Raw genomic sequence first — 8,804 nt, forward strand, 5'->3', positions numbered from 1 at the left:
TTAGATATGTGCTTGAAATTTTCAAGGCCATTATTGTAAGAAAATGCTTGATGTATGCAAATTTTTCATATAAATTAAACTTCTTATCAGTATTATATCTAGATCTTCATTCGTAAAATTATAATTTTTTATGTTTTTGTTGCATATCTATTTAATTTTCATGATGATAATTCAATTATGTTTTGCATTAGTATTACTTGAAATACGCATCAAATATAAAAACTCCAATATAAAATATGCATCTTTATTTTCTTGTATCTTTATATGTAAGAAGCGGCAATCTCTCAGCTTTTGAGTTTATTAGTGCTAAAATACAAAATTTGAATTAATATATAAATAAGCATCTATATTATCAATTCAACTATCTCTTTTTGCCAATCATTTATTATTTAATGATCGCAGCATATATACCCAATTTTGAGCTTGTCGCAGTACAATTTGACATATTATTTATTTTTAAATTTGAGAAATAAAACCACAATGCTATATAGATAAAGCGACAAAAACAAATTATAAATAAAATAAATATCTAATCTGTAGTAATAATGATAAATTTATTCCTGAATATTTTGAATTCGGTTAGTATCAAATAGGAAATACTTTATAAATGAGAAAAGAATAAACCGTATTTGTTATTCCCATCTAAAAATTATACTATTTTTCTATAATTTTTATGATCTATAATGAAATCTAGTTAACATATAGGATCAATATAATATAAACTCTTGCCATATCTCATTAATATAAATTTTTACTACAGATATTTGGACTGATTGTATTATTTTTTATTTATGGGCCATATTTATAGTCGTAATTTTAGTTTTTGTTTTCAGGCTAAGCTTGCTTGATCCTCTGTACGCTAAGAGTATTTATACTTTCGGCTATCCTCTCCTCTCCAAAGTCTTCTTCAATACCCTTCCTTCTTTTGAGACCTATTAATTCAAGGGGTTTTCTCAATCCCAAGAAATGATACGGACTGATTTTATCATAATTCTTTTAAATGTAAAATTAGATCTATAAACCATGTTTTAAATCTATTAAATTATTAGATACATATATTTTATATTCTTACTTTCCTTCAAAAAAATTGATTGACTAGCACAGAATTATAGATAAAATTTTTGAAATTAAGAATTTTAGATATTTATTTAAGGATAATTTTCCTTTTGTTGATTTTATCTATTTAGACGTGGTCAGCGTGTTTGGAATATTGCACAACTCTTTGATGCATCTTTTGACACCTTCCCCTGATCTATCTTCATCAACTGCTCTTCTTCTCTCAAATTAGACGAGTTCAAGCTTCTTGCACAATCGGCATTATATTTGTTATTTTCGTATATAATAAGATATCGGTATCCTTTCATCAGAATTCATACTGAAAAAAGCAAATATATATTTATAAGAATATCCCGAGACAATTTTATGTCGCGGACTGTGTGTGGGTGACATATATGATTATTATAAATAATTCAAACATAGTGCAATCTTGAAAATTATACAATATCTTTGCCATATAGCTTGTTGGAAACATCCATTTACGACTATAATGTTTCTGTAAATAGCTAATTTTTTTTCATAATTTAATTTGCAATTTAGAATGATCTAAAGCGGTTTTAAGTATATCCTTTTGTTGGCTTTATATTATATAAATACCCAACACTGTTTCACTTTCTCTATCATTAGATATATATATAGAGGTATATTTTGAAAAAAGTAAAAATTGGTATCAATTACCGTTTAGCCATATTACTGATCATATATAGCACAAATTTTTTCAATGAAATTTCGATAATATATGAGCTATATAAGAATGAATTTAATCATGATCATTCTGGAGTAGATACTTTTACTACTTTGCATACAATTATAATTTTTTTTTGCATGAAGAAGCAAGACTAAGGTTTAAAAAACAGTTTATGAAACATAGTGACTTTAAAAATCCAATATCAATAAATTAACGAAACAGTACCTAATTTTTTTTTGCGGCTTGGCTATAAAAGCGCATAAAATATATAAAATGACATTATGATTTTGAATTTTCTATTTTGATGTCAACAGATTTTGAAATAATATAATTCACAATAAAAAATTTTTATTATTGATTCTCACATAAAATCATTCAAACTCAAGTATGCAACCAAAAGAGTGCATAGTACTAAAAAGATATAATATATATGCGAAACAAAATTTAAAATGATCAGAGGAGATATTATGTTAAAAAACAGAAAATAAAATTTTAAAATTTGAACATGCCGCGATGAATTGCTGTTAGTGAGAAATATATGTTAAAATACATTAAAAATGCTTTTTAATAATTTATTTGAAAATAAAATGCTTAAATTAACAACGCAGTGAGTAGACAAATAGTTATACAGGTTAACTTAGCAACATATTTTTCCTGAATAGGACCTATTATTTGTATTATTCTTCTCTTTCAGTCACAATAGATTATAAATCCATAATACTGGCTTATTAAATAAAGATTTTTAAAAAATTAGATTAATAAAAATCTTAGACTTCGGCAGATTTAGATAGAAGTAAAAATTAGGCTTATTTTGAATAATAAACATTCCAACAGGCTAAAGATCAGAAAATTTAGACTTTTGAATTCACATCAAACATTAAGAAATTTGATCATGTATAAATGAAAACCATATTATATTCATATAATTCCGTTTTATAGTATTCTAGAACAGTCTTCAAACAGAGCTTTTTATGATAATACGTATAAAAAATGTATTCTAAATATCTAATAATGTAATTTTTAGAAAATTATATGATAAAAAATATATATTAGACGCAAAAAAACACGTATAAATTATATTTTATATATTTTAGAAACGCTTAAGCGGCTAATGTGCTTATTAATAAAGTTTAAACTATATAGTGCAAGCTAATATTATCTAGTAAAAAATTGATATGCATACACACTATAATATATATTTTTAATAACATTTTTTCTATTTCTATATTTATAAATCCTATCCAATAATTACCTTAAAATATCAAGACCTTATATGCAATAAAAACAAAGATAAAATCATATAAGTCGCAAATATCATAAATATATTATATTTCACATTAAATGTCACACTGATATTGAGCTAAAATATAAAAATATAACAACAAACCAAAACATAAAACAAAATGTTGGATAAGTAAATCGAATATAAATTATAATCTGTTTTCTAATCTTAATACTTATTGTTATTTATTCTATATTTTTTAACCTGCATTTTGTCATTATGATATTTCATAAACACGTAAGTTAAAGTAACATGGTGTTTGACCACTATTAACACATTTAATGTGAGTTTAACCCTGCTAATACGTTTTATTTTGTATTTTTGTTTTGATTTAAATGTTTGCCTTTGAAGTTCTTAGTGCAAACATAAAAAATGAATGATGGGTGTTTTCACCATTAAATATATTTAAAAACTTCATAAATGAATATATTCTGTAGAATACATGTAACTACAAGTTTTATCGTTTTTTTCATTTATGATATTACCAACTTTTTTTGTAATTTCCAACTCTTTAATAACAGCTGTGGTATTTTGTGAAGATATTATGACATCTGGCACTTCTTTTGAATATGTAAATTATAGAAAGTCCGGTTTCGAGGAATAATATTTTTTTTCTTCTATCTTCATAATGCGCCAAATATTGATACTTGTTAATTCCATTATATTCATTGAAATTAGATATAAAATTTTCTTATAGAAATACAACTGATATATGTCTACTATGTGACAGTTTAAATTCAATTTAATTTTTTGTGCCACTTTTTTCTGCTATTAGTTCTTTTTCTTGAATTTATTGAACTGAAAAGTATTTTTTTATTTTTCATTTCGTGTTAAATTCGTTTGAGAACAATAAATTTATTTACCAAAGTTTTTATTAGGTAACCGTACTAGGAATGTCAAAATTACTTTCAGAATCTAGTTTTTGTGGGTATAATATTTTAAAAACCCACTATAATATCAGCATGTTATTTTCATATCAAGGAGCATATTTTTATTCTGCAATACGAAGATACTAAGTTTTCTTTCTGGCCTTAAGTATTTAATTTCAATGATTTAAAGATGCAGTCTATAATTTGAATACGTGTTTATATATGATAATATGTGCAGAAGCATAAGTTATCTATTTTTTAACGCATCAGGCTCTAGTTATTTATAAAAGATTACCACTAAGTCTAACCTAACCTTATGTAATAAACATATAAGCCATAAATTGATTACATACAGATGTTTTTTCTTTGCTATCTTCAGCCCGTCATTGTAATACTTTCAAATGTTCTTGGTGTCTTTTTATGATAGAACAGCATTTTCATATAATAAAATTTTTTTAGGTAGTTTTAGTTTTCAATCAATATCTTATATAACATAGTCTTTCTCTGATGTTTATTGTAAGAGTTAAATTACACCATTAAATCTTTCCAAATACAAGCATTTATTTTTATAAAGTCATTTGGAATTAATTAAAGCAATTCTTATTAGTAGTTTGAATGCGAGATGGCATGCATTGACTAATTTAAAGAAGTATATTACATTAAATTCGGTTTTATTATATTTATTATGACTATTATTATTAGAGTGCATGTAATCCTATATCTTCTTTACGAGTCAAAAATGTCTTAGCTAATACACCAATTTATTGAGAAAATTCTTGACTAAAAAAAACAAGTTTTATACTCGTTAAATATGGCGTTCTATTTGGTTATCATTTTATATAAGTTTGAATCTAATGACTATATGGTTCTAATTGCCTTTTATGTCCTAAAATTATGTTTTATATATCTTATGAGACAAGCAAAAGAGAATCCTTAAATAAGAATTATTTCGTCCTTAAAAGTGTGATTTCAAAGTTCGTTTGCTGGGTGCTTTATTATTTTCTGCTTTCAAACGCAACCAAACGAATTTTACACAAATTCACTTAAAATAATAAATACCCGCAAAGGGGTGGTAACTCAGAAATACAAATAAAAACCATAAAAGGTCTACAATGGAGCATAAAAACGGATGACCAATGTGATAAACGCCATAAAATGCCCCAACTATATATGAATTATGCTCCGTTCAGTAAAAGTATGGGTAAGTTAGAGTGTCGGCATAGAATAATTAACCAGTGATCTCGAATAGATAGAATCATGCTTCCTCTTATGATCCTACAACCAGATTTAACAGTCATAATTCACGGATATCAAACATATCACATAAAATATGAAGGATCACACGCGGCGGACATTGGATAAGCAAAAGTTCCTATAAGTCACAAGAGAATTTCCTAAAAAAAAATTTAAGTCTAGCACATGCATAAAATATAAGCAATTCGTTTCTTATTTATATTTTAAGAATAGATTTCTCATTAGAAATAGACCTAGAAAAATTCATTACATTATAAATTGCTGAGCGACTATACGTAAATATAAAATGTTTTCTTGCAATGAGTTTTTGAAAACACGTTTTTAAAATATTTCTTTTTATATTGCATACTAAAAATAACCTTTCTTCGCCATTTAAAATCCATGAAATTTATTATTCTAACTGTTAAAATACATTTCAAATGACACACTATTATATAAATTATTAGAAATAGCAATGTTTTCTTTTCAGATAAATTCATATAGTACATAGCTTTTTTCGTAACATTATAGTAAGCTGTTAGTTATATATTCTTTTTATTGTAGACTTTTGTGCCCGACGTACGGTAACTGACTGCATCCTTCTATGAAATATTTTTTATTTTTCGTAATATTTTGTCAATAGATCGACGGTGAGCTTGTAAAGATTGTTTTTAGAGGTTATTGAAACGTTTTAGCTACCTGTATGTCACCTTCTGTTGGATTTTTATGAGATTTCTTTATAGAATTTTTGTTTCATAGATTTTTTAGCGTATATATCTGTTGAAATTTTATAAATTACTACTATGTGCTGGATATCTTTTTTATTTGCAAAAAATTTATACTCAGTTTGAATAGAAAGTTTAACATGGCTAAGCAGGTAAAGAAGGTATTTTTTTTGTAGAATCCTTATATGCAATAAAATAAATTGTAATTTTTACTACTATTTTATAAAAAGAAAATGCTTCATAATGCTATTTATCGATTGTTTTCCTTCTAAGATTTACCGAAAAATTAAGACCTTTGTTTTTAAAAGCCTAAATCACAGTTTATTTACTTTTATCTTATATAGAACTGACATATGTTTTTTTATAAATTATTATTTTGCATGTTAAATATCTTCTTATAAAAATCTTAAATTCTTCTCTCCTTATGTCTAAAGTTTCGATTATGAATTTTAAAACATTTATTCTACACTTTTTTTAAGAAAGATTATATTCTTTGTTCTATATTTCTTCGCACTTTTATTTATTTTTGATGGAACTTGCTTGTGAAATTTCAATTGAGCGATAAAACTGTATACGTTTCTCAAGTTTTTGCAGTTTCATATTTTATATCTGTTTGGAAGATCTACGATTTTATATTATTTTTTGATACTCTAAAACTCAGCTACACGATTGTAGGATAGTTTCGTGTTTTCAGTCATGGTTTTGGTATGGTTGTACTAATGTTTGTCTTTACTGTATATTAAGATCTTTTAATATCTTCTTATTTATCACACAGAATGTCAATTTTCAGTTTTTTTGACATCATATACCTCTGGATCTTTTATATCCGACACTTCTTAAATAAATCGATCTGGAATTTTTTTTTCTCTCTTCCTAAATTGTGGTGTGATTTAAGTTTGAATGGCTTTAATCTTATTTTTATATAGAGTTTATTGGTCTAATTTGCGAGAAGGTTTAAACCCTTATTCACAATAATATTGCCTCATATTTTTTTGCAATTGTTGTCATTACGCTTTGATTCTAAATTTTTAGAGATAAAAAGACCACTTTTTTCGCAGCCAAGTAGTGAGATATACTATAGGTAAATGATAATTGATTTATAATATTCTCAAATCTATATTTTTTTTAGTAGGGTGCATTTTTAAGATTTTTTTTGTAAATTTATATACATCTGTTTTTTTTTGTACTTTTTTATATCCTTTAAATCGTATTATTCGTGTTTAGAAGCGAAAAAAAAATTTACTCATTTTTTGTTTATTATTTATCATTTTTTCTTTTATAATATATAATTTTCACCATTAAATTCAATGTACGTTATTACCTCTAGATACGAATGCGACCTTACACGTAACTTGTGATCGAGTGGTTACAGAATTCTTTAAGTCTTATATTTAATAAGCTAGGAATGCCAACTAAATGAGAAGTATATAAAAAACACAAGGATTAAGTAATAAAAAGAACGAACAGCTCTTAAAAGAACAAGATACACAGAGAAAAAAATAAAAATAATGACATTTTGGAAAAATATATGCTCAAATCTGTTCTATATGGAAAAATGAAGTGTTGCTTGAATTAGATAAAACAACCGAAAGTTCTATAGAACTCATAAATAAATAATATAAATAATATATATAATTTTTTGGTTGAATCGTATTCATAACATTTTTATATTGATTACTATTGAGATACATATAGATCACATTAAATCATTAGAATTTTATTGATGGAGCAATATTCGAGCTAACTTGTATTCCGTATAACAGATTGGGTGAAAAATTCTTGTAGCAAAGTTCATAAATACTTTCTCGTTTCTTTCCTAGCTAAATATTCATCTTTTCCCACATTAATACTAAGAATTATAATTTTAAAATTCTTTTTCAATTCTAGAGTTGACTCTAAATTATTTAGTAAGTAGACTAAAAATAACAAAAAGCAGCCCAAAAAATTATAAATTTATTACCATTACATCTTTTTTTGGAAATTATAATGCCAATGAAAACTCTATATATATACTAAGGTTACCTATTTGCATTTTTTTGCATTTATTTTATTAGCACAAGAAAATTTCTATATCCCTGTTATGAATAAATGGATGTGGTATAAAATGTTTTTTTTTGAATTTAATATTTCTATACCCATAATTCATGAATAATTGTGTTTTGATATACTAAATATAAATTTAACTAGTCGGCGAAAATTGATATGTTCGATTTTTGCATAGCCCCGTATTTGTATAAGTAAATATTAACTACCATTTTTTAAGTCATATACCATATATTTTTTTATATCGGCAAATATAGTTTAAACTAAGGTCTACGAATTTATGGTCAAATAAAGAACTTGTAAAGCGATAAGTGGCCATTACAATACTTTTACCTATAAAATATATCAATTAACTGGCGATAATCCTTGTTTTTTCGAATTGTGATTCTAATCAGTTAACATTTTTGAGTGCTTGATTAAATTACGCTTAAATTGCGACATGCTCAAAAATGCCAATAAATACCAATTAATTTCAATAATAAATTCTATAAATCGTTTAGTATAAAGGTCAAATCAGGCGCAATTTTTTTTTGATAAAAACAAACCTTTGGTTCAATTTTATAATCTGTTTTTTCATAGAAATATTATTATAAGTTAAAAATGTCCATAACACCTGAACTCATAATATTTGAGAAAAGAAGACACGTTGATGAAGATAGATCAGGGAAAGGTGTAAAAAGATGAAAAAGGAATTTTGCAATGTTCCAATTATGGTTACTACATCATTATAGACAAAATTGTAGGAAAGCAACTTAACCCATAAATAAAAAATACAAAAAATAAGTTAAAATTATAAACCAATTAATGCCTATACTACCTTTAAACAGTTTAAAAAGCATTTAACATTAAAATTAATATATATGATCTCCAAACTCTTTTTATCATTAATCGTGTTTATCTATTTTCGA

The sequence above is a fragment of the Rhyacophila brunnea genome, unplaced genomic scaffold (genome assembly GCF_057557595.1).
Source record: "Rhyacophila brunnea isolate RB1 unplaced genomic scaffold, BYU_Rbru_1.0 scaffold_73, whole genome shotgun sequence".
In the NCBI taxonomy this organism is placed as follows: domain Eukaryota; kingdom Metazoa; phylum Arthropoda; class Insecta; order Trichoptera; family Rhyacophilidae; genus Rhyacophila; species Rhyacophila brunnea.